Below are 25,642 nucleotides of genomic sequence, written 5' to 3'. Positions count from 1 at the left end.
TAAGGGAGGGGGTGGGGGCAGGGGGGAGAAATGACCCCAGCCTTGTATGCACATATGAATAATAAAATAATAAATAAATAAATGAATAATAAAATTAAAAAAAAATAGAGAGAGAATAAAATCTCCAAATTTTGTTCCTAGCCACTCTCCCTATCCTATATTTGGACAAAACTTCCAGACTCTGGATCTAAATTGCATATATTATGTCATTTTAATCCTCAAAATGAGTCAAGGTTCCCCATCACTTCCCTCTTTCAGAGCATCAAATGCATTTTATTTTATTTTATTTTATTTTTTATTTTGGAAGTACTGGGGTTTCTTTATCACTTGAGCCACACTTCCAGCCCTTTATGCTCTGATTATTTTGGAGATGGGGTCTCACTTTTTGCCCAGGCCAGCCTGGACCAAGGTCCTCCTATTTTAATCTCTGCAGTTGCTGGGATGACAAGCGTACAACAAGCCCACGTTTTTTTCTGTTTAAATGGGGTCTTGTGAACTTTTTGTATCCAGCTGACCTAGAACCATTGATCTTTCCTCTGTCAACCACCTGTGTATCTTGGGATGGCAGAATGCTCCACTAATGCAACCAGCTATTGGTTGACATGAGGTCTTGCAAACTCCGTGCCTGGACTGGCCTGGAACCTCTATTCGTCTGGACTTGGTCTCTGAAGTAGCTAAGATTATAGGCGTGTACCACAGCTCTCACGTAAAAGGCCTTTTAAGTGCCAATTTCAATTTTCCTGCTTATCACTCTCTTTTACATAGTGTGTATTCCAGTCACGTTGCAAATGTACAGTTTCCCAAATGAACTCTATAATCTCCAGCTTCCTGCTTTGGAACCTGTAATTATTCCTGCTTGCAATGCTCCTTTACACTCAATCCTCCCAAAACACTGCAACCCAATATGGCGTATTTCGACTTCTCTTCAATAGTGTGTTCAATCACCACACCCTCTGGGTAGCTGTCTCTGACTCTCCAAGCATAGCTAATTACCTGCCCATAGTTAATGAGGTCTTACCACCTACTTGTCTATGTGTTAGTCTTTTCTGCATATGTCTGTCACACCACTACACTGAGAGATTCTGGAATATGGACGACTTAATATTAGTGTTTAATGTATGTTCTCTAAACAAATGCTTTAGTTTTTATGTTGTGATATTTTGATGTCATTTCATTTGAAATCACCAGGCAATGCCTTCAACACAACAAAATCATTTTTTTGAGCTAGTTCTGAGGTCAAAGAATATCATTTTCCTCATTTAGTATTTCTGAGACTTTCTCCTAATTTTAAAAAGTTAAAGATATTGACAATTCACAAAAGGAAAGCAGAGACCTTAACTTTGAAGAACTAGATCCTAGTACAGATCCAGAGTTTGTGCTTTATAAACTGAAAAGAGTTTCACAGAGAGTATGACTGTCTATCATCAACTCAAGCACCAGATAAGAATCTTGGGAAAGTAGCAGGCTAGCCCAGAGACTTGGAGGGAAAGCCCCTCTGGCTCCAAGGCCAGAGATGACAGACCTCAAGACTCCCTTGTGCTCACTGCTGCCAGTCCTAGGGATTTCCTAAAGAAGTGGAACTCTCCTCACCTTCAATCTGGTACAACCAAGTCACCATTTTTTCATTCAGCAAATATTGATCAGGTACCAACCTTGTTGCAGGCCCAGTTTATGGTTACAGCAGATATTGCAGCAAACAAAACAGACTGTAAAACTTACATGCTGGAAATTTTACATAAGGAGGAAGCTTTAAGGCCTGGGTATAGTTTTCCTATAATCCAATTTCTTTACTCCCAGATAAACATAGGCCATTTGACTGAAATCAGTGATCTTTTTGCCTCTACAACCATTAGTTACAGCACAATAAGCTTATAAGATGTAACTACTTTATAGGATGGAAAGCAAAGCATGCTAAAGGCTTGCAGAAATTCTGACTTCAGGGTCATCTAGATCTCTCTGCATGTTAATTAGGTCCTAGCCCATCATCTTCCCCATCTCTCTGAATCATCTGTTTTTATGCAATCTGGAATAAGAAATCCATGACAATGCCAGTCATCTGCTTATGTTAAAAGGAGGCTATTAGCTAATTAGCCATCTATAATGGTATTCTGGGTTTCTTTTCTTTTCTTTTTCTTTTTTGGCAGAACTGGAGTTTGAACTCAGGGCCTCATGCTTGCTAAGCAGGCACTTTACACTTGAGCCACACCCCAGCAATTTTTGCTTTAGTTCTTTTTCTAGCAGGATCTCACATTTTTCCCCAGGGTAGACCTCAAGACCATGATGGTCCTACCACAGTCTCCTGTGCAGCTGGAATGACAGATGCATGCAACACACCCAGCTTGTTTTGTTGAGATGGGCTGGCCTCAAACTGAAATCCTCCTGATTTCAGGCTCCCAGTTAGCTACAATTATAAGTGTAAACTATTGACGCCTGGCTACATTTGCATTTTTAACCACAGCTGTTTTAAGTTTTCTGATATTTAAATGACATTCTAACATAGAAGTTGACTTTTAAAAAATGTGAATAATTTTGAACTTCTACATTTTCCTTAGTTTGTTATAAAAAAATTCACCAAGGCCATGAAAATGTAAACTTTATAGAAACCATTTACAATGGAGGCTACACATAAATTTATGGAGAATTGAATTATGATTGTATCAAAGCATAAAAATACTGAACGATTTCCTCTATAAAAAATACATAATATTAATAGGATATAAAAACACAATACTGAAATTTATTTTGAATTCTGCTCATTACCTTTTCCTAGAGTTTAATACAGGAAAGTATTAAGAATTCAGATGTTTTTTATCATAGTTTGAAATTTTAAAATGGCAAATTTTAAAAACACAATTCTTTTAATGTCCTTTAAGGCCAAAAAAATTCAATAAACTAAAAAATGCCATCATATGATTTTTTTTCTCTCAGTTACACCAGAATTCTTGCATTAATATACCACCTAAAATAACTGTAATTCCTAGAATTATTAGTTATACTTCTACAACAAATCTTAATTCTTAAACATCTAATTGCCCATCTGTGCTCAACAGGTTTTTTTAAGACTCAAAACATTTGTTTCAAATAAACCCAGAATTTAACCATGTAGAAGTAGGACTTCTGATTCATCCAGTTTTCAATGGAATAGGAATCACATTGCTACTGGATTTTGTTTAGAGCAGCGAAATCATAAAGATATTTTATAAATAAAAACAAGGACATATATGTTTATATATATGTATGCTGCATGCACGTGTATCATATTTTTAAAACATCAGCTTATAATATACTAGTTTCAAAAGAACGATGATCCTTAAGCGACCTAATTCAATGACTTCACTGTTTTGGCCTTGAGATTTTCTTGTGTTTAGAGCAAGTTTCAGGTATTATTTGACTAGAATAATAGATATTTTTAAACACAGAAGTCTTCATAAGTGTATTATAAATACACCCCAGAGAGAAGTGTATAAATAATATTAGCAGAGAAAACAGTTCAATTGTGACACTTAGAAAATTCATACTGTGTTCAGTTTGTGCTATTTATTAATCTGCCCAAACTTTCATGTGTACCAATAATTCATGTTTCCCCTTGATTCTTATTTATTTCAAATTATTTCCATGACTGGCTGTTATACTATCATAATCAGATTAGCATTAAATTCACCTCAAATGAGAAAGCACAGTATTATTACGTATGAATTGAACTTGCGACATACCTAATGCTCCTTTCCAACTGTGTCTCATAAATTTTTCTTATTGCCTAAGTTCTGAATTATTTTAAGATTTTATACACAATGTAGCATTATTGCAACAGAAAAACTTGCTAAATTACCAATTATGAGAAAAATATCTATCATAAAAATTACAAAGCTAAACATCAGATCTAGTGATACATAAAGGTTAAGATTTTTAGATTTAACAATGAAAATACAGGGCACACAATTATATTTTCATTTCAGACCAGAAGGAATAAGTTTTATCATAAGTATGTCCCATGAAACGTGGAATATTCTTGTACTAAAAATTATTCATTGCTTATCTAAAATTTGAATATAACTGAGTGTCTTATCTAACCAGCCTAATACAGGTGAACTTATAGGTGTTAATATGTCATTTATCACAGTTTCTTCTTATGGGTCAAAAGGTTTCTAGACAACAACAACGTCAAATTTCACACATTCAAGAGCTAGGACTCCTGGTACTGCTCTTCTAATTCTACTCAGTGAGCATTTTCCCTTTATTTAAGGAGGAACGGGTCAGTTGGAGGAATGTCTACACTTCAGCAAGCAGCCAAGGAAGTACTCCCCAGCCCACCTGTGCTACGGGCTTACTTGTGAGCCAGGTGGTAAGTGAAGTACTGTACATTCCTTACCGCCTTTAGTCCTCCCACCAGCCCCGTGGGTGAGTGCTATCACAATCACCAATCACCGCTTCACAGATGAGAAAACGGCGATAGGAAAGGACAAGTGGCCCTGAATCTCAGACCTGCCTGCTCCTCTCAGTCCCCATGCTGACCTTCTCTCAGGTGGAAAAGGTGCAGTCACTTGCTCCTGTCTTGCCCAGAGCACCCCTCCCGGCACCTTCACCACTCTCACATATGTGCACTCCCAGATCCCATGTGTCCTATTGGGCAGCCCCACAGTTCTGCAAACTGAGACTCTATGAAGTCAATCCAAGGATTCCTGAGCACCCTACATGGTGACTGTCTTATGTGGGCACAGAGAGAAACAGATCAAAGGATGTGCCCATTTGATTCCTTGTCCATGAAATTACTGAATAAAATGTTAACACTTTAAAACAATGATCAACTCTTCCTTTTGTGACAGCACTTTCAAAGCTTTGAACATTTATATTTTAAATAACTTTTTTTCTAAACTTTATCAGAACATTGTTTACATTCTTGAGAAAAAGTAATAATAGACCTGAATACTGCTAGCCCAACTATTAATGAAGAATAAATATAACATTTGAATTTTTTTCATGGGTTTAGATGGCATTTTGTGTCCTTGTTTGGTTACTTAGAAAGTTTAGTTGGTGGATATTTACCTAAGTGACAGTCTATCTGTGTGCAAGATCTGCATTAACTTAAACTAATTCCACAACAACTCACTCTGATAGATATATTTTCAGCATAAGAAAGCTAAGGCACAGAGAGGTTAAGTAGCTAGCCTGAATTCACACAGATAGTAAGTAAAAAACTGAGATTCAAACCAAGACGTTTTCTTCTCATTTTCCTCTCTTACTCAACAGGCTCTTACTTGAGAATATTTTTTTCTAATGATAGTATTACTTATTTTTAGTACACTTTGATACAATCGAGTACTATCTATTTGAAATGACCTCCTCAGCTGCATGTTTGTAAGGCTGAGGACAACATTTTTGAAGATCTACAGATCAGGCCTTGAATAGGAGTCCACGGAATCACTTTGTGTCTGGCTCAGTCTTCTCTACAACTCATTTTGTGCAAGAAATTCACCCCTGCACAATAAAGGGCCAATAGCTAGTGACTAGGACCGACTAGTCAATGCGTGGTGAGACTGGAGCAAGGACACACCAGGCTTCCTAAGTACTTCACACAAAGCTGCCAGAGGATTAGCCCATGCTCCTGTGCCAGGTGCACTTATCAGGAACACAGCAAATTGTGGACACTCACTGGTTCTCACAAGTATTTGGGGTGATATGAAAATACAACTGGAGGAACAGCAATTTCCCCTTAGATTGTGACCTCCTCCTGGAACTGAAATATATGTTAGAGATCTTAATGCACAGAAAACATTTCTTTATTATTGGCATGAAATTTTAAAATGAGTACCATTCTTTCTTTCAGGCCACAAAGCTTCCCTGTCTACCACAATAAGTATTAGCTAATAGCTTAGCTTTAATAACCTCTATTTGCATTCTCCGCCTTGTACATGCATGGTTTTATCTTATGGCCCCCTGCCCAGACAATAGCTTGTTTTCATCTCGACATGTCTCTATATAAACTATGTATGGATGCATGTGTGCATGTGTATGTATTCATCTACATATGTACATATAGATGTACACATATGTGCTTGGATGTATTTACAAATCAAAGGTATTTAATTTCCATTTCAGGCTATGGAATAACCTTTGGGTTAATTATAGATCTATTTAAAGTTCTAAGATTTATGCCCTCTAAACTCAGAAAAAGACCATATATAACCACCCTCACTCTACCTCCAATACCTTTTCTCATCATTATAACCAACTGACAATGGCAGTCACCAAGAGTATGCTACCTATGTAACTAACCCGTTACGTGATACCCATTCTCAAACAGTAACACAGTCCATGCTTGCAACAACCTTATTACCATTTTGTCTACCATAAGCTTTTTATCTGACATCTTATGATTCTCAGCTAGCCTAAAGAAATGCCTTATTTCCTTTTAATTATTTCCTAGGCAAATATTACAGAAATATCTTTTTCTTCCCCACTGTTTGGAGACCACTAAAAAAGAAATAGATAACCTTTGTCCCCTTAAGTCCTTTTGTAAAATGAGCTTTTGGGAGACAAAGTTGCAGAACCTGTCTATGGACTGAGGACATTGGCCCAGAGTATTCTTTCCTACCAAATGGGAAGTCAGTTCCCAACATCAGGTCCAGATTGAAGAAAGGCGGATTCTCACAGGCTGAATAAATCAGCCACCCACGGCATGTATACAGGGGCACTGTTAAGAGTGGTAAGCGTTCAGAATATGAAAAATAACCAAAAAGAGGGGTGGAGAAATGTTTGGTCTGAATTTATTTCCAACAAGGAAAAAAAGGAAAAGAAAATTTTGATCTGAATACCTAAAAGGGATTAAATAGTCCTTCTAAATTATGATGGTACTGACCTGAACACCAGCCTAGGGCGTTTGACAAAGTGATTTAATACTGGCAAATATCAGGGCCCTAAGGAGAGTAATAAGTTATTGATGTCATAAATTACATGTATTTCATAATTGCCTTGATTTGTATCACAGTGCAGTAAACACCAAGAATTGAAACTGATTACAATATTTAGAGGACTAATACCATGTTGCCAGAAGTAATCATTGTAACTGTCAGTGTGTCCTTTAGATTTACCTTCAGGTGACCATTAATACTTTGTCTCAGTTTTCAAGCTTTCTTTGTTAACTGCTAGTTAGACTTTGAGACCTTTCAACACAAGTGATTATTACAATTTGTAAGTGCTGGTAGGACAGGTCCTTGCTTCCTCTGCTACCTGGGGCAGCCCCACTTCAGAATAAAAGTGCATTTTATAAACTACCTGTTTTCATGGTGCATAAGAGAAGAAGCAGAGATCAAGAGGATCATGGTTCAAAGCCAGCCCAGGCAAATAGTTTGTGAGACTTTATCTTGAAATAAAAAAAAGGGTTGGTGGAGTGGCTCAAGGTGAAGGCCCTGAGTTCAAACCCCAGTACCCAAAATAAATAAATAAATAAATAAATAAATAAAAATTAAAAAAAAAAGTCTATATTATGTTAATGCTATTCATCTTAGCTAAAGGTTTTCTTTTCTTTTGACACAATGAATAAGAAGTTTTTATTTAAGTTTGATGCATTCTTCTGAATTCTTTTCCCCCAATTTTCTAGCATTTATATTTCAAAGACTTGCACTTTGAACATCACTAAACTCAAAAAGGCGCCAATGGTAGGGGCACTGAATTAAATGTGATGCTAATAGAAATCTAACGGCATAATTCCTAACCTACAAGAATTTCCATGTGAAGTCATGAACCAAATTTCCTTGTTTTAATATTCTTCAAAGCAGAGTACATATAATAAATCATTTAATCCTTCCAATACCACAATGAATTTGGTATGTACTATAATTTTTTTCCATGTAATAGATGAAGAAAGTAAGGCAAACTATAGTAACAAGCAGAAGATTCAAATTCGATGGTCCATGTTTTTCGCCTCTACGCTCTGCTGTTTTTAGTCCATAAACACAGGCAATGCTGCTGATGTGCACCTCAGAATATGAAGATCCTAAAACAACACTAGATTAGCTAAGGATGAAATCCATGACCAGATAAGTTTAAGTCTAAGAAGGCTTATTTTTGAGACAGGGTCTCACTATATGTCCTAGGCTGCCCTTTGAACTCTCAATCTTCCTGCTTCACTTTCCCCCATTGCTGGAATTTCAGATGTGCACCACCACGCCCAGCTTTAGGAAAACCTATAAAAACACAGGATGTTGGATATGGCTCCTTGTATAAATCCTTAGGAACCAGGACAATAGGAACATATTAAAGAAAGGAAGCTCCTCAAAAGGGGAAGCCAATGGAAAGTAAGTAGAACAAACAGGTGAGCTGCGAGAATCTGATGGAAGCATAAAGCTGAAGTGGAGCAAGAAAGAGCTTTGAGCTTGCACAGGAATAATGAGAAGTCACGTGTTAAGTGGGCTCAGGACACAGTAGAAAGCAGTAGCAGCAATTGTAACAGCAGCAGTCAGGTGGAATAGGGTGCTGGCATGCTTAACGAGAATCATCTGGATGACTTGTTAGTACACACAGCTTGCCGGACTCTACACCCAGAGTTTCTGATTCAGTCAGTCTCAGGTGGAAACTAAAACTTTGCCCTATATGAGTTCCCAGGTAATGACGATTCTGATCCAGGCACCAAGCTTTGAGAGCAACTGGGCAGATAACAGTAAGCTAAATTTGTTTTGTTTTGTTTTGTGGTCCTAGAGTTTGAGCTCTACTGCCTTACTAGGCAGACACTCTACCACTTGGGTGCCTGTTCATTTTGACCATTTTTGAGATGGGTTTACCATTTTCATCCAGTTGGCCTGGACTGGGACCCTCCTACTTACATCTCTCATGAAGCTGGGATGACAGATGTGCACATTGTGCCCAAATTTTTTTTAGTTGAGATGGAGGTCTCCCAAACTTTTCACCCAGGCTGGCCTCAAACAACAATTTTCCTTCTCTGACTCCCAAGTAGCTGGGATGTGAGCCACTGTGCCAGGTGCAAGATAAATTAGAATATGATGTAAATGAGTGAAATAAAATATAGAACCTGAATCTGACTCAACTATCAAGTTTTAAATGTAGGAAAGAAAATGGAAGGAAGGAAGGAAGAGAAAGAGGAAGGAAGAAGGGAGGGAGGGAGGGAGAGAGAGAGGAAAATTAAAAAGGAAGGAGAGAGGGTGGGAGTAGGGAGAGAGAGGGAAGGGATAGGGAGAGAAAGGGAGGAAGGGAGGAAAGGAGAGAGGGAGGGAACAGGGAGAGAGGGAGGGAGGGAGAGGCAAGGAAAAAAGTTACAGAAATTATCTGAGAGTTGTAGAGAGAGCAACAGCAGTGGTGACTCTTACTGTTTGTTGTGACCACAGCTGGCCTGGTTTACCAGTGGGGCATCTAGACATATAGACAGAGGCCATGAACACTTGCACTTACAGGCTGGATCTGCTTCTTGAGCTATGAGCGTGTGCTGGTTGCTGTTGTCCAGCTCAATGGCCTGAGGTGGGTCACACAGTGCTGGCTACCAGTGACATGGATGTGAACTCCAAGTACATAGCCCGCCAAAAGGAGATGCTGGAGGAACTGGGTACCTGCTAACTACCCAGCATTCATTCTACTCAACAGCCACCCAACAGCCAATGAGAAGCATGCTGATGTTGCCCTCGGGTTCACTCATCTGTGCCACCATTGGCTTCCAACTCCCTCCTAAACTCCAAGTTCAAGCACCCAGGTGCTGAAGACAGACAGTTCAAACTTCGCTGCTTCCAGACACTGATAGGGACTAAGTATTTAGTGCTGGCAGATCCTAGGCAAACTGGAATAGACTCTTTTCCCCCAATAATGTATGAGATTGACCCAGACTTTGCCCCTCAACAATCCAGTCCATTCCCTAGAAATGTTCATCATGGGTAAACTGTTTTACTGGAACTGGAAACTTACCCTACAGGCATCAAAGAGGACTGGGACTTTTGAACCTGCAGCAAAGACAGAACCTGCAACAGACGCCCAAATTCTAAGAGATCCTGCAGGAGGGGTTCAGGTGTTCCCACCCCAATGGAGATCCCAGCAGCTTGTTAGTGAACTTGAAAATGGGAGAAAATTATTCCTGGTGGACATAATACCATGCCCTGTTCCCTTCTGTATGAATCACGGTCTTACTTTCCAGCCATGTACAGACTTATTTATGGAAGAGGTAGGCCCATAATTGCTGTAATAAATATTCTTTTGATTAAAATAAAATGCTAAGGTATGCAATCAGCAAAGTGTAGGATGTGGGTAACTCTACAGGAAAAAATACATACTTTCTTGAGCAAATAAGACATAGGGGGAAAGAAAGAGATGGAAGAGAAAGTCTGTGGATTGAGTTTGTAACACGTGTCAAACAATTGTGATGTGTGATGTTAACCTATGTTGTTGTGCCAATTCCAAAGTGAACTATCCAACCACCAGTGAGTTTTTGTGAGACAATTGGAAATGTAAAAAATAGCTAGATATTTAATAAAATCTGGGACTTGTTTCAAAATAATATGTGAGTAAGAGGGAGGATAGCAAATGATAGAAGATTAGGCATAAAGTGAAAATCTTTCAGAGTTTAGACATGGCTATATGGAAATTCATTTTACCATTTTGCCTACATGTATATGTTTGAAGTTTCCGTAATAGAAAATACTTAAAGGTAAATAAACCAGAAAAGAAATAGATTAATTTTTTTTCTGAAATGTCACTTTTAATTTCTTAAAAAAAATTTTTTCTCCGTACTCATTTGATGACATCAAATTTTCCAGAGTTCAGCAAGCTTCCAAAGAAAGGAGTGTAGATAGAATGAAAATATACACATCACAGGTTCCTAATAAAACAGGTTAGAAGAAAATAAATGCCAACCGAATAAAAAATGCTCAGAGAGGAAAGCCACTAAGAAGCTGAATGTTAAATGTAAATCGGGAAACATTTTACATAGTATTCTATGGTAGAATTCTTTGGATGGACAGCTAATTTACGATAGCAAGAAATGCTCTCTGTCCCTTGATCTTCATCTCCCATAATGTTATCAGAGTTGAGCTGTTCTATAGTGTCTGATATGGAATTAAAAGGTTTTGTCCATACCTTAATCATGCCAGAGAACACAAAAAAAATTACAAGCTATCAGATTCGTCTACAAACAACAGCAATCCAAAATACCATAGGCAGAGAGCCCGTAGGGAAACTTCCATTCTTTCAAACCCCATATGTAACAGACTGTCCTCCTGCTAATTAAATGAGACAGATGTTGCACGTGGTCAGAGAAGAGGACGCACGGCAGCACAAACAGCTGGCAGGACTACCACAGAGTACTCAGGGTAAGCAAACTACTTCCTTCTTCCTATCGGTAACCTCTACTGCACACAGTTATCTTGAGTCTACTGTACTTCAGAAAAAAAGTATATTTTATTGTTACAACAGTGACTATCAAGAATGCACTTATTTTATATGTTAGATTGATATTGATGAGGAGGAAAATGAACCATTTTTAAGAAGCATAACTAGATGTAAATGGGTTTTATTAACTCAGACCTTAAATACCTTTGCTAGGATAAAATTAGATCATCTACTCTTTCATGATTTTATTACCAGAGAATTTACAGCACTTTACAGGAGATAAATGATATCTGGCTATCTCTAACAGACAGGAAACTGAGGCAGTAGAAAAAACATGAGTGTCTGACTTCCCAGGAGGTTAGTTGTTCACCTACAAAAGCATCTCGTTGTATTACAGAAAAACATCTTTTTCATTAACGATTGCCATGTTTCATCTTGCTTAATGTCATTTAACCACATAAAATGAATAACAGGCTACTGGCTGCTAGGTGCTGTACAAGTTGATTTTGAAAACATTAACACTGCACACAGTAACTGAAGTTTATTAAGTGTCTGCTATGCATGACACACTAAATTAACTAGTTTGATTCTCATAAAAACTCTACTGTGCAAGCACTATTATTATTTCTATTTTTGCAAGTTTAGAATCTGTGACCCAGAGTTGGTAAGAAGTTTTTCTAAAGTCACACAGGGGTAAATGGCAGCACCAGTACAGAAAGATAACAAACATGGAATATAAAATTGAATATGTAGGGCTAGAGGTGTAGGTCAAGTGGCAGAGCCCCTAGCTGGCAATTGCAAGGCCCTGAGTTCAAACTCCAGTACTGCCAAAAAAAATGAATGTTTGTTATTCAAACAGGGAGGTTTCAATCTAGAAAAGAAGACATATTATCATCAATATTGCTATTAAAGGAAGTAAAATTGAAATGTGACAAAAAGATTTGTCAGTAACTGACAGTGGATAGTCAACTGGTCAAATAAGAGCTTTCCTTTCATATCAAATGGCTTTCCCTAGAGGAGATCTCATTAGCCCCTCATGTACGTTGACTGCCTCTGGATGTTGAGTAGATACAAAGATGAGGGAGACACATTTTCTTCCCATGCACAGGGGAGCCATTGTACACCAGGCTGACTCCCAAAGAAAGAAAAATGCAAGCCATCACTCACCATTAGTTTTGAAAGAAAAAGCGTATACAGGAAGCAAACTTTTCTGAATTAATATTTAGGACCTTTGTGTTACATTGTTTCATTCTCAATGTTAACTTCTTTTGCTTTAAAACTATAAAAAAAGACTAGGGGGCCAGGCATGGTGGTTCATGCCTGTAATCCCAGCTTATGCAGGAGGCATAGACATGAGGATCACTGTCTGAAGCCTCCCAGGCAAAAATGGGAGACCCTATCTCAAAAAAAAAAAAAAAACTAAGAGTGTTTGCTTGGCAAGTATGAAGCCCTGAGTTCAAGCTCCATTACCTCCCAAAAAAAGAGAAAAGAAAGAAAAGAGCTATATTTAAGTTTCCTAAAATAAGATTTTGTTGTGATAGCTAATATTTCAATTGTCATGTAAACTACAAAAATTATGATAGGTATTTTCATCCTAAAATATACTTACAGGAATTGATATGCTATAATAACACGAATCACCAAACATTACTAGGATATTGTGATTGATACGGAATTGAGGGTAGATTTTGCACACTGAAGTTCCCCTCTTAGATCTGAACCAAGATTAAAGGTTTGATTTTCTCACTCTCTCAAGCATGCTAACTGCTTGCACGTTCCCAAAGATAAGCAGTCTTCTAAAGGAATGCACATTCATTCTCAGCATGAATATCAATCAGATCACAATCACAGGTATAACCTGACACTCCAGACTGGTTTCAGAGTCTGTGCATCTCCAAGGTTTCAAGAGCAGAACATACTGGTGTGGGAAGCAGCTCCAATGCGCTTTCCATGCTGGACAATGTCCAAATCTTGTTTTATTTCTAAAAACAACCAAATTAAAGGAAGTTCAGTTTTCCCACCCTCTGAAAACATTCTCTATACGACACCTTGGTCTGATCTGATACAAATCGATTTAGGAAATTTGGACCCAAACATGAGTAACTTAAAATTATTTCTTGAATGTCTACCGCAGGTAGATCTGTCCCTATCTTAGCACACCTGTGTTGCTCACATAGAACAGAAATCAGTCTATAGACTCTGCAATTACGAAAGCTATATTCAGGCAAATATCTTAAATATAAGCTGTTATTGTTTGATTTATTGAAATAAAATGAAATTGCTTGGCAATTGTAAGAGGTTATAACACTGCCTTGGCTATTTTTAACTGTGAAGTCAGTATACCATTCCACACTTCAGAAGGTGTCATTTATTTCGGTGTTCATGTTTGCAGTCAGATGTTCTCAGTGCATCTTGTGGGCATTATCGAGAATTCCATCAAAAGAAAAGTGGCTAGGTGTTCTATTAACTCTACTTTTTGGGTAGTTTTCTTCCTTTGTCCTGCTTTTAAATATATCTCATTTTAGCATAGAGAGTCAAATCTCATAAAAGTAAGAATATCAGACTTGATAAATCTGCTCAAAGCCTTTTACCGAAGCGGGAATTCTGTTTCTGAGAAATTGAAAGGTTTAATGAATATATTCTTGTCATATTTTGACATCTCATTTTTTCCCTTTCATAAATACTTGTCAGGTTTATAATCTCCCACCCATTGGCCGGGAATGGCGTACCCTCGCTGCAATTGTGGGTGCTCATACCAAGTTTAATTTCTCTCACAAGGAGAGTTGACAAAAGATCAGAGCCACTAAGCCCTGGAATTACCCTAGATATTGCCCTCTGTGGTCTGCAAATGAAATTCTACAGAAGGCCCTTTGGAAAAGAAGAACACGATGGTTAACACTCAGAAATCCATTTTGCACAGGGCAGCATTCGTACACACAGAAGTGCGGAATGACAGGCAGAGCTGCCAGGTCCTCAATGAGAAAAGTCAGATGCTTAGCACTAAACACACACACACACACACACTTTGTCCCTCACAGATGCAGGCACCCGCCCCCTGCAGCTGCTAGTCCCCAGGCTCTTCTCCCACTCATCCATCTCTCCCTTGGTCCCTTTCTCTCATGCCCTTGATGACTACCAGGTCAGATAAGAAATTAAGACCAGTGAAATCAGAACCAGACGGCACCTGTCCCTTCTGCAGCCAGAAGAGAACTGAAATAAAGCACTTATGAAACTGCTATGATCATAACCTTCAAAACACTGAGCTCCTCCCAGCTGTCAACTTTTCCAACCAAAGGTTCCACAATAGAGACGCTGGCACCAAGGCCCAAATAATCTATTTGTAACAGAATGCTGTCATTTTGGGACAGGGTGAAGGGTTGCAAACTGTAAAGGTCCCTTTATAGCTACAAAGATTCTGAAAATAGATGTTGCTGTACTGATTTAGACTTGCTAATAGGAGGATCAGTTTGCTTCTATTTAAAATGATTCATTTGCTCTGAAAGAAAAATGATAGTAAGCAGTGATAAATACTTTGAAATGTGAACAATGCTTACTATTTGTCTTCATTTCACAGACATTGGCATTTTTTTTCTGTTTCTTACAACCTCACTATTGACATTTGTAAACAGCTACTGAATCGTCTACAATAAAGTCGAGCTCTTAGCCAGAACCTTCAGTTACTCATTACTAGCAACAATCAAATAAGGAAGGGAACAATTTATTTGTACATTGACCCATCTTATGTGCCCAAGTGTATATTATATTTGGTAAGGAACACTTAAGTGAAATTTCCAGCACTTCATTAGCTAACAAAAGTCTCAGTTTTTAGATTAAACCATTTCTGCTTAGTCTAAATCTTAGAGTAACAACTGCTTCTTATAAAGGAAGAACTCTATTCTGAGAACACCAAACTGAGGACTGTGAAGTTAGGAAAGGATTTGGAACTGCACCATTTCATTAATACAAATTCTCAGTATCCTATTTGATCTCCCAGCAGTCACTAGCAACATTTAATAGGATGCAACTGAGATATAACATAGGTAAATGTAAAGAGCCCTGTGAATAACACGCATTTCTGTATTCATTATAGTCTGCCTATATTGTAGCTTGAAAAAAATCTGTGTTGTCACATTGCCATAACAATTGCATATGGAAATTAAGCATTTGTTAAAATCATGCAATGATCTAAAGGTAAAAACAGTCAAAAGCTATTTTAGCCAGATGCTAAATTCTCTGACATTTGCATGTGATGTTACAAATATACACATACACAAGACTGGAGCCAAGAAATAGGAAATCTTGGTGATATTTAGACACAGAATATACACTGTGTTTGTATACACACTACCTCTAATCTCCTTCTTCTAATGATTTATCTTGTACTCTCTCAATAGACACAGTTTTTCAACTGTGCTATTTTTCTTTTGAAATAGTAGATTGTTTACACTAGTACTTCAAAGATATTTATGTAATTAGGCTTCTATTTCTACATTGGCTTTTAGATCCAAGTTCTTCTTACTTTGGAATGTCATGTGCCCACAAAGAAGCGTAACAGTGCCACACTGGGAGTCGAGACTTCCACATGGAGCAGAGGGGGTGGTGAGGCATGCAGACAGTCAAACAAGCTGCCTGGTTTTGAACGTTGTGTCTCCTTTGCCTCCCAGTTTAGTGACTCCACCTATCAGCCTCTCTCTTCCTCAATTGACCTATCTTGAAATGAAGAGAATAATGGCATCTTCTTCAAATATTCGTTGTGAAGATACATAAGTTAATACCTGTAAAGTGACTGGAAGAGTGCCTAGTACATAATAAATGCTGCATAAATGTTTAAATTAAAATAAAATGAGCATTCTCAACTATTATGTGTATTTCAGTATGCAAATGTTGATGTATATCCAATAAGAGTTTCAAGTACATATCTGGGTGGTCCATTTATTTTCTGTTTCCATTAATTGCAAATTGGTAGAACAATAAAAATTTAAAATATCAACAACAACATAGATTGAATGCTTACTATGGCTAGGCACAATTCTCAGCGTTTTCTCAGGTAATTCTTCCCACAATTTTGAGATAAATACTGCCATTATTCCAACCTTACAGATAGAGAAGCTGAAATTTAGGAGAAGTTGCATAATTTTCTCAGGTCTCAAACTTTGTAACTAGAAAACCAGGACATGAAACAAAACCTACCTGACTCTAAGAACTACACCCAGAACAGATGGGCTCTTCCTCCTGTGTGTTTTATTCAGTACCTTAATCTTTCTTGGGCTATCATTTCTTTGTCCTTTGATGACTTAACTAGCGATTCCATAACCTTATTGGGTATAGTCATCGCTTATGTTATTTAAATCATTTTACTTAAAAATGAAAGAATTGGTGCTCCATCCCTGGGATGATTTCTAGGCTTTCAGTCACACTCAAGTTTGTTTCAAGCTGGGATGGAAAGAATGCATGCCTGAGGATCACGAAATCGGGATCCCAGCCCTGATTGTACACTGACTCCCTGTGTGATTAGACAAGAGACTGAATAAATCAGGCTTAGGAAGGCTTATTGTGACACGGCCATGTTTTTGTACTTGGCTAGTACTGATTAAATAAATTTAAATGGAAACTATTTTTTCTTAAAGAAAAACATTTCCTTGAACCTAAAAATAAAAAACATTACAGTTATTATTTGTTTCCTCCATATATTAAGATCATTATAAAAGTTAATTTTTTAACACAAGTCTAAACCTGGTACTCTTTACAACACAACAAAATTCATAGCATTTGGCTTCTCATAAATTGGGAGCACTGGTTAACATCCAAAACATACTATCGAAACAGTATCTTTTCCTGGCCTGTTTTTAAGGAAGAAAAAGGACTGACATTTTCTACTGAGCATTACAAGAAGTTTTGTGGCATTTGATCGGGTTAAACTGATCAAAGTGTGTGTGTGTGTGTGTGTGTGTGTGTGTGTACTGCTTTGTCTCCATTCTGAACAGTTTTTCATGGTAACTTGCTCAAGTACTTCCCTGATATTGAGAAAAAGAAACCAAGTGCTGTTGAAAAAACAGAAGCTGAGTAGTAAAGGATGCTTCTTTTGGGTGTCCCAGAATCATCAGATGGACATTCCATTACAAGTCCAACTGGGAGTCCCAGGAGATAATTCAAAGCAGGCTATGGACAGAAAAGAAATTCCATATCTCTGTTTTGTTAGCACCAGTGAGAATGGAGCGCATTTCTTGAGTCTGGAAAGAAATGAAACCACAGGAGCTTAGGCTGCTGGGGTGTGTCCGGGAGTGTCCAAGGGTGTTGGCGTGGCACTGATCTCTCTGTAGATTGCCACTGTTGGATTATGTGCTAGGTTTCAAAACATCTTTAGCAAATACTGAAAGCATTTCTTCGTGTTAAAAAAAAAGCAGATGATAAAGAGATGAGAGTTTCAAAGAATAAGGCTGGATCAGAAAGGATAAAATCATCCAATGAAACTGTGAAGACCAAACAAATTACATGAACAAATCTATCAACAGCCACGCAGTCCCTACTGACTTCAATGGATAGTAGGAAAAAGGGCTGAAAGATCATATTTAGCTTTTTATATTAAATATTTCATATTCAACACTTTTTGTTAGACAGTGCATGTATAACTGTTACAAACATATGAAATACCCTCATGTGAATAAAAATAAATACCATTTATTCTTTTTAAACACCAGGGGATGAAATTTTCAGTTCCCTAAAGATCCTACAAATATTTCTATAGCACAAATGCAAAGTTTTACAAAATGTATAACTTTTAATGTCATAAATGTTCTTATTTGTCTTGGCAAGATCTTTTATTCAGAACCACAGTTTAAACTCACAAACTTTGGGGACTGACACTTCATGGTTTTAGGCCCCCAAGGCTTATAAAAAATACTGGGGTCTTGATCAATGCAAATTGGCATTCAACACCAATTCCACAAATTTGTAAATTGCTTTTCTAGGTTTTAAAACACTGAAAAAAAGAGCAGTTATTCTGAGAACCAGAGAGCTACATAATTCTTAAATCTCTCTATAAAACAGTGAGTCCCTAAGATAGATATCTTTTTACCCAAATAGTAAAACAAAATTTACAACACAAGGTAATAATAATGAGCTTATAAACAACTTTAAAACAGGATTAGCTACTCTCAAAATGCATAGATTAAGATCTATATGGATACCCTTTTGTCCATTGGGGATTTCTATTACAAATAATACAATTTAGGTAAAAAATATAAGTTGCAATGCTCAGCACAAGAAACTTTCATTTTAGTTTTCATAAAATTTTAGAAATGTTGGGGTCAAAATGTATAATGTCTCTTATCTCTCTGATATGACTACTATAAAAAAATCATCTTATTTGGTTTATACTCATGAATACACATAAATAATATGCCTTCATATTAGAAAGGTGCACTTACTTTTCCTTGCTAAAATGCCTATTGTCCACAGGATTTATAACCAAATAAATGTGTATTTAAACATGTAATAGGTTGTATCCTGATAAATATATTCCTTATAACAATCAATATTGGAGCCCTAAAATTGATTACATGAAAAAATGACCATTTCTCCCCTTGCAGCCTAAAGTATCTCATATCCCCTGTGAGATGCCTCACAGGTAAGTCAATAGGAGCTCCACATGGGATCTGAGAGAAGAATTTTGCCCTGTAAGTGTAATCCGTTTATTGGTTTATGGACCAAAGATCCTCTTGGGAGTGTTACAAACTCATATGCTTTCCTTGAGTGATGGGTTTTGTGCTTGGATTTCTTATTTAATTGAAAGATGTGCAAAAACTTATGTATAAATAGAGTTCCCTATTGGTTACACATTTCAAGAGTATCTCAAGAGTATAAATTATTCCATCAAGGGGTTGGAATAAATTATACTCAATAATTGGAATCAATTTTCCCTAGAGTAAGCACAAAAAAATTCCCATTAACATAGATAGAGGTTGCATATAAAGCATGAGATGAAAATATAATATCACCTACAAATTAGCTTTGTATTCCTGGATAGCCAGAGGAGTAGCACAGTGAGATGAGCCCACTCATATTGAGCTAGATCCTTTCTGGGTAAAGTCCCCATTGCATTTTGGATATGGCACAATGTCAGCAGATCAATAGCAGAAAAGAGAACACACAAGACTAAGTGCATAATCACTGTGGTTTTCAGCTGTCTCCTATTAGATGACAGGAGCATTGCCTAGTTCACACACACGTTAAAGGGATTCTGTGTACACTGAAGAGTTATTACCTGAAAAATATATCCTATTCCTTTGTAGAAGGAAAAGGTTAAGCTGGCCAATTTGAGCATCGCTAGCAGCAGCCAATCAGACATTGGGAACACAATACAACTGAGACACTGTGCTAAGCATTTTACCTATGCCATCTTGATTACACAGAAACAGTAAAATAGCCAAGCACATACACCCATATTTCACAAGGTTTGCAATATCCCCTTCTAGCTGAATAATCATGTGAAACTTAACCTCTCAATGACTCAATTTCCTCATCTGTAAAAAGCTGATGAGAATACTGTTCACTGTATAACACTGTTTTAAGGATTATAGTGCATAGAACAATGCCTGGCAGATAGCAATTTTTGCTGGCAACCTTGTTATTATTATTAATCAATTAAAAGGAAAACAGGGCACATCCCATGTGGTCTGGGAGTATTAAAAATTGAAATTTACTGCTTTTCCACGTTTACACAGTATAGGGAAACTTTCAGCTTCCCATTTTGAAAAATGTGTAATCCAGAGTGGTGTTATATGTGGTAGACACTAGATTAAAGCTAAATCATTTTATGGATACCAAATAAATGTCCTCTTTGTACTGAAAAAAATACATTTGTGGCAAGAGTTCCAAACAGTGTCTATTCTGCACAACAACTACAGAAGCAAGACTAGGTCAAGTTGAAAGCCAATAGTTAGCAACTGGGGGAATTTGTACGTACAAAGATCTTTATAGGCTTCCCCAAAAGAATGTAGATAGGAGCTCATGATTATTACCTAAACAGAGATTCTGGACCAAATAATGGGGGAAAGTAAAAAAGACAAAAACCATGGCTACAATTTAGCCTCTTCTGCAGAAGCACTGCTGTTCATCTACCCCTGTCTTCCCTCCCAGCTGGAAGACTACTTCCTCATTGTGTTGAACTTGTTTGACCATCTGACTTGTTTTGACCAATGAATTGTGAGAAGAGAAAGAGTGTCACTTCTAAGTAAGAGCTATCTGAAGCTGCATGTATCAAACCAAGTTATTTTTCCCCCTTCTATGGCTCTAGGCAACCTTCTCAACTGGGTTTTGGAAGAAGGAAAATGATACAGGGAGAAGAGTCTGTAAGTGACTCAATAGGCATCTGACATGAACGAGGTGTGCACTTTTTTTGTTTTATGCTTCTGACACTTGGGGGTTGTTTGTTGCTTTGACACAATCTAGCCAATCATAACTAATACAATCTCTGAGACAGTGTCCCGAATAAGGGAAGAAGTATCCTGAGGTGATGAGTGCCAATGTGCTTTAGCGAGAAGTTTCCTCTGCCGGGGAGGGACCTGGTCATTATTACTGGCCTTGAAAGTGGCCAGGTCATTATCATGTATGATATGAATAATAATTTCAGAGGTTGGCCACAAAGTTCAGCAATCTGAGAGCAATCATGACCTACACTTACATGGTAAGTCAGAGGAGGCTGCAATCCTGGTGCAAAAAGCCAGAGCACTCATTCAGAGGATACCGTGAACACCTACTGTCTCCTCTAGTTCAAAGAAAGAGTTTGAAAGCATGAGTTTCGCAGCCCCTCAGTGGAGACCCAGGCTATTTTTATTCTGACTCCCAATGTAACTTAGGCCTTTCCTTTTCACAATCCTCCTGGTCCATGACTCCAGCCACATTAAAAAGGCTTGAGAAGTTAAATATAGAAACAAACATGGAAAAAAGGGATCAGCAAAATAATGAGGCAATAAATACGAGCTGAGCTCCTGCTGATTGCAAAGCACTATGGGGGGTACTACGAATATAGAAAATCCATCCCTTCTTCAAAGAATGTTAATAATTATTGAGTCTCCTATGCAGTAAGCATAGGTACCTTGCATGACACATTGCCTAAGATGTCAGAACAAGAAGGAGAATTATATTATTATCCACACCTTAGAGTTGAGAAAGTTAGGCTTGAGGGTTGAGTGGGATTCCTTGCCTAAGATCCTACAATGAGAAGGTTGGATTAATCAGCTTTCATTGCTGTGGAGAATACCTGAGATAATTTACTTATAAAGATGAAAGACTTATTTTGGATCACTTTTTCAGAGGTTTCAGTCCATGATCAGCTGGCTCCATTACTTTTGAGTTTATGATGAGGCAGCACACCATGGCAGAGTGTGTGGTGGAGCAAAGCTGATGTGATCACCTTATGAAAGTGGGAAAGGAGAGAGAGAGAAAAGACATTGAGATCTCAATATATCCTTCAAGGGAATGCCCCAAATGACCTACTTCTTCCATCTAGGTCCCACCTCCTAAAGTTTCACCACCTCTGAATAGTACCACAAGTCAGGGACCAAGTCTTCATCACAAAAGATTTGGGGAGACATTTAGGACCCAAACCATAGCAAAGATACTCAAGACCTGATTTGAATGCTGAACTTTCGACTCCAGAAGCTGAGGACATATCACTTCCTAATACTCCTACAAAGAATCTTTATTTTGGTTGGGGGACAAAAGCACAAAGAAAGATGAATTTCAAGTGCAACAGTCATAAGAGGAAAGGTGATTAATTTCCATATGATTGGCAAAAGAAAATGAAGAATTAGATTCATAGAAAATGATACTAATGGTCACTTTTGGATATGAAGGGGTTTCATATGGGAAAAGAACACTGAACATGACATAGAGATTGGTAAAAAAATTAGATAGGTGTCACAAATAGGACTGTCTATAGGCCATTTCAGCAACAAACAAACTTTAGTAAGTAAGTGCTACCAAGGGAAGACCACCAAAAAAATCACTATTCACAAAAGGTAGAGCTAAGTCTTTCATGTCAGCTTCAACTAGGATCCCAGTGCTGGCATCCTTCTAATGTTTCTTAATTCTAAAGCTGAGAAAAAGAAAACAGAAACTTCAAAAGGATCTTTTGACATTTATTTCCTTGCTCTAAACACAGCTATGATGTTGTCAAGATTTCATTCTTCCACAAACTAATCTCTGGCATAGGCCACATTGGCTGTGTCTACAAATCTGCTCTCTCATTTATCTTTCTGTTTAAGAGACAGCTATGCCTTTTAGACAGCCTTTCTTGGAAATCCTTCCAACTTAGCTCATTGCCATTCTGATGAAGCAAACGAAGTCCAGAGAGGCAAAGATAGCACCTTAGGTCACACAGCAAAAGCAGCTGTCTTAAAGAATCCCAGCTTCCTAAATAGTGCCTGGTGCTGCTATAGCCCCAGTGGGGTTGTGACTGCCTGCAAGTATCAGGACACCTAATGGTACTAAGAAAGCAATAAAGGGATGCAAAGGAAAGGAAATGAAGGAATGGAAAGGAAATTATGAAACACACTCAAATCCAGGCTGTCTTGACACTAAGTATTCCACATTGAACTTCAGGGATTTCCAGGAATTTTTAAGCTTCTATCTTATACATTATACGAAATGCCACTGTGTGCATTGCTTAGAACGTTTTACTCCATGTCAGAAGAGAATACTAGATGCTCCCCATGTTTAACAAAAGTTGAGGAGACTTTTTTAAGATTTCAATTTTATGAATTAATAGTGATCTTTTGATCACCACACATCCAACTCTTTATGCTATGTGAATTGAAAATTCATATTGTTTTGACAGACAAAAATTTAAAAGACATTCAAATGCAAGTAAAACTTACTGTGGGCCAGTAACTGTACTTTGTTTTTTGTCTCAGAACAACCGTACATAAAAACAAACACACATCTAAAATTCTATCCCAAGAGCTCTCAGAAAACACTGGAATTAGGAAAACACTGCTCTGCTGTAAGACTCTGTTAATGGAATATGGCTAGTTAGAATGATGTCAAAGCAATAACTATTCCCAAAGCAATGACAAAACTTTGGAGAGTCAGAAAACATTTCCAAAGGCACTGCAGAATTCTGCTTTTATGCTTTAATGTTTTGATCACTCCACCTCTCATCATACAAAGGAATGACAATGAGGAAAGAAATTTACTTCTGTGTATCAAATGATACTACTCAATAAAACAAATTAATTGTGCAAATAGCTGGAGAAGTGTAGTGATCCTCTGAGTTCAGCTGATTCATATAGAACAGCAAGATGACTGCACAACCTTTAAAAAAGTTCTACTTACCAGAATACAAGTTCTGTTTTTGTTCAGTTCTCTGACCACATTCATCTCAAGCAAATAAAAGAATAAAAGACCAGGAAAAATATAGAGAAAATAATTTTTGTCTCATATTTCATAAATCTTATACCCAATCTGCGATTCCACCAATGGAAGTTGAATCAAATGAAATAATTAAAAGTAACACTAGCTCGTCATATAGAAGAAATTCTTTGAGTCATAAAAAGCATCACAATTTATGACCCATGAAGCCCTTCTAGAATATTCTAATCATTATAAACCATTTAAATGTAATAATTATTGAGGTATTATAACGTAAGATCTCACCATTAAAAAGTGCTAGGATTACCCAACAGTCTAACAACCATAGGAAACTCCCTGATTGTAAACAGTGTGGTGCTTCCTCAGAGTTATACCATGATTCAAAACTTTTCAAAAACTTTTTTTATTGCATGGTTAACCATAAAACCCATTTTAAATTTGAAGCTAAAAAAAAAAAAAAAAGATACAAATCCTATGTTTTTCTTTGAATTTTGCAAATTTTATTGCATCAGTCAAAAAATGTGACTGGGGCAGTAAAACGTGACTGGGGCTCAGGGCCTTGGTATGTGTTTGAAATACAACCCATTTGCTCTTCGTTCATTTTGCCTTAGTAGTTGGCAACATTACAAAATTTTTTCTATAAAATATTCTTTGTTGTGCTGTTATCATATTCATATAATTTCTTTATTTTATCTTTCTTGATAAAATATTTTCCACCCATGTCTGCTTTTTATCACTGTACAAGTTACTGCCACATGCCCTTTTCCCTTGGCAAGGTTTATGAAGTGTCTTGGCTAAGAAAATGCTTGAACTGGCTTATCAACGGGCAATTGTCACCTAGAACTTGAGTGACCACAAGACATTTTCTGAGGGTCACTACTGGATTGTTCTCCACCTCCTCTCAGCATCACGTTATACAGTCATCTTGAAAAAAATGAACCGGATTGTTTCTTTCAGAAGTTACAACAACTGACTGAATATTTTCTTAATCTTCCCTGACTGTCTGTCCTCCATGGGCAGATTTTCCATAAATCACAAACACGGAGGACATTCCTCGGTATTCCCTGTGCCACTGCATTTGTGTTTAGGGAGGACACTGTGGCAGCTGACCAAGTTGAGCATTTAAATACTCCGCTCATCCTTGGTTTTGGCTTCTTTGCATTCACCGAGCTGTTTATGGACACCCAAAAGCTCCAAAAGCTGTTTTCCTTGGCTGTGAATCGGACCCTATAAAGTGTGTCTTAGTAAGAGTATTGTATTCCTGTCCTTTAAAACCTAGCCAGGTACTTTTCAGCTCTGGCAGTATATCTGTCGCCTGCACCAGCAGGGCTTTATCCCTTTACAATTACTGACAGCACTCAGCTCCTACCTCTCTACTCCACAGTCATCTTTGCACTGTGTAACATGACTTTTGAGAACAGTCGCTGACCTCCCAAACAGAAGCTTATACCCACTTAATCTTCAAACACAACTACTATGTCTCTTATTAGTCAGGGAAATACTGAGACATGAATCAGTTCATTCATTTAGAAAAACAAAAAGGTCTTCATTAGACCGTCATAAAAGTGAATTACTCTAATGAGCTTATAGCACGCAGTACCCTAGGCAGTTCGTAGAATACAAAAAAGAAATTGTATGATTGAAAAGCATTGTTACAAAACTCCAAACACGTGCCTCTATAATAATTGGGGACTAGTTCCAAAGCCATTCATGAGAAGATCAAAACACCATTAACTGACTATAGAGCTGTGAAAAAGAAACTCCTTTCAGATTATGGTAAGAGTAGGTATCCTTTAACTGAAAGTAATTTCAGGGGAGATATTTTGGAAAATGTCTTATCACAATGGATGAAACATCATGTATCAGCAGGTATAAGAGGGAACATGAGTCCCACTTTTGTTTCCAAATGGATTTTGGAGACCAGAGAATATTAACATTCAGGAAAATA

General features: G+C 37.5%; 1 long non-coding RNA gene and 1 pseudogene across 1 annotated transcript in view; one reads left to right on the top strand and one right to left on the bottom strand.

Moving 5' to 3' along the window:
- The window catches only part of LOC141410865 (uncharacterized), a 242,136-nt gene that overhangs the window by 15,343 nt on the left and 201,151 nt on the right, over positions 1-25,642 (bottom strand). The gene's annotated exons all lie outside the window — the stretch shown is intronic.
- LOC141411029 (trafficking protein particle complex subunit 4 pseudogene) lies at positions 9,385-10,171 on the top strand (annotated as a pseudogene).

Source organism: Castor canadensis, chromosome 9 (genome assembly GCF_047511655.1).
Source record: "Castor canadensis chromosome 9, mCasCan1.hap1v2, whole genome shotgun sequence".
In the NCBI taxonomy this organism is placed as follows: Eukaryota; Metazoa; Chordata; class Mammalia; order Rodentia; family Castoridae; genus Castor; species Castor canadensis.
The sequence above is the reverse complement of the archived record's forward strand: the minus strand, read 5'-3'. Positions and strand labels throughout refer to the sequence as shown.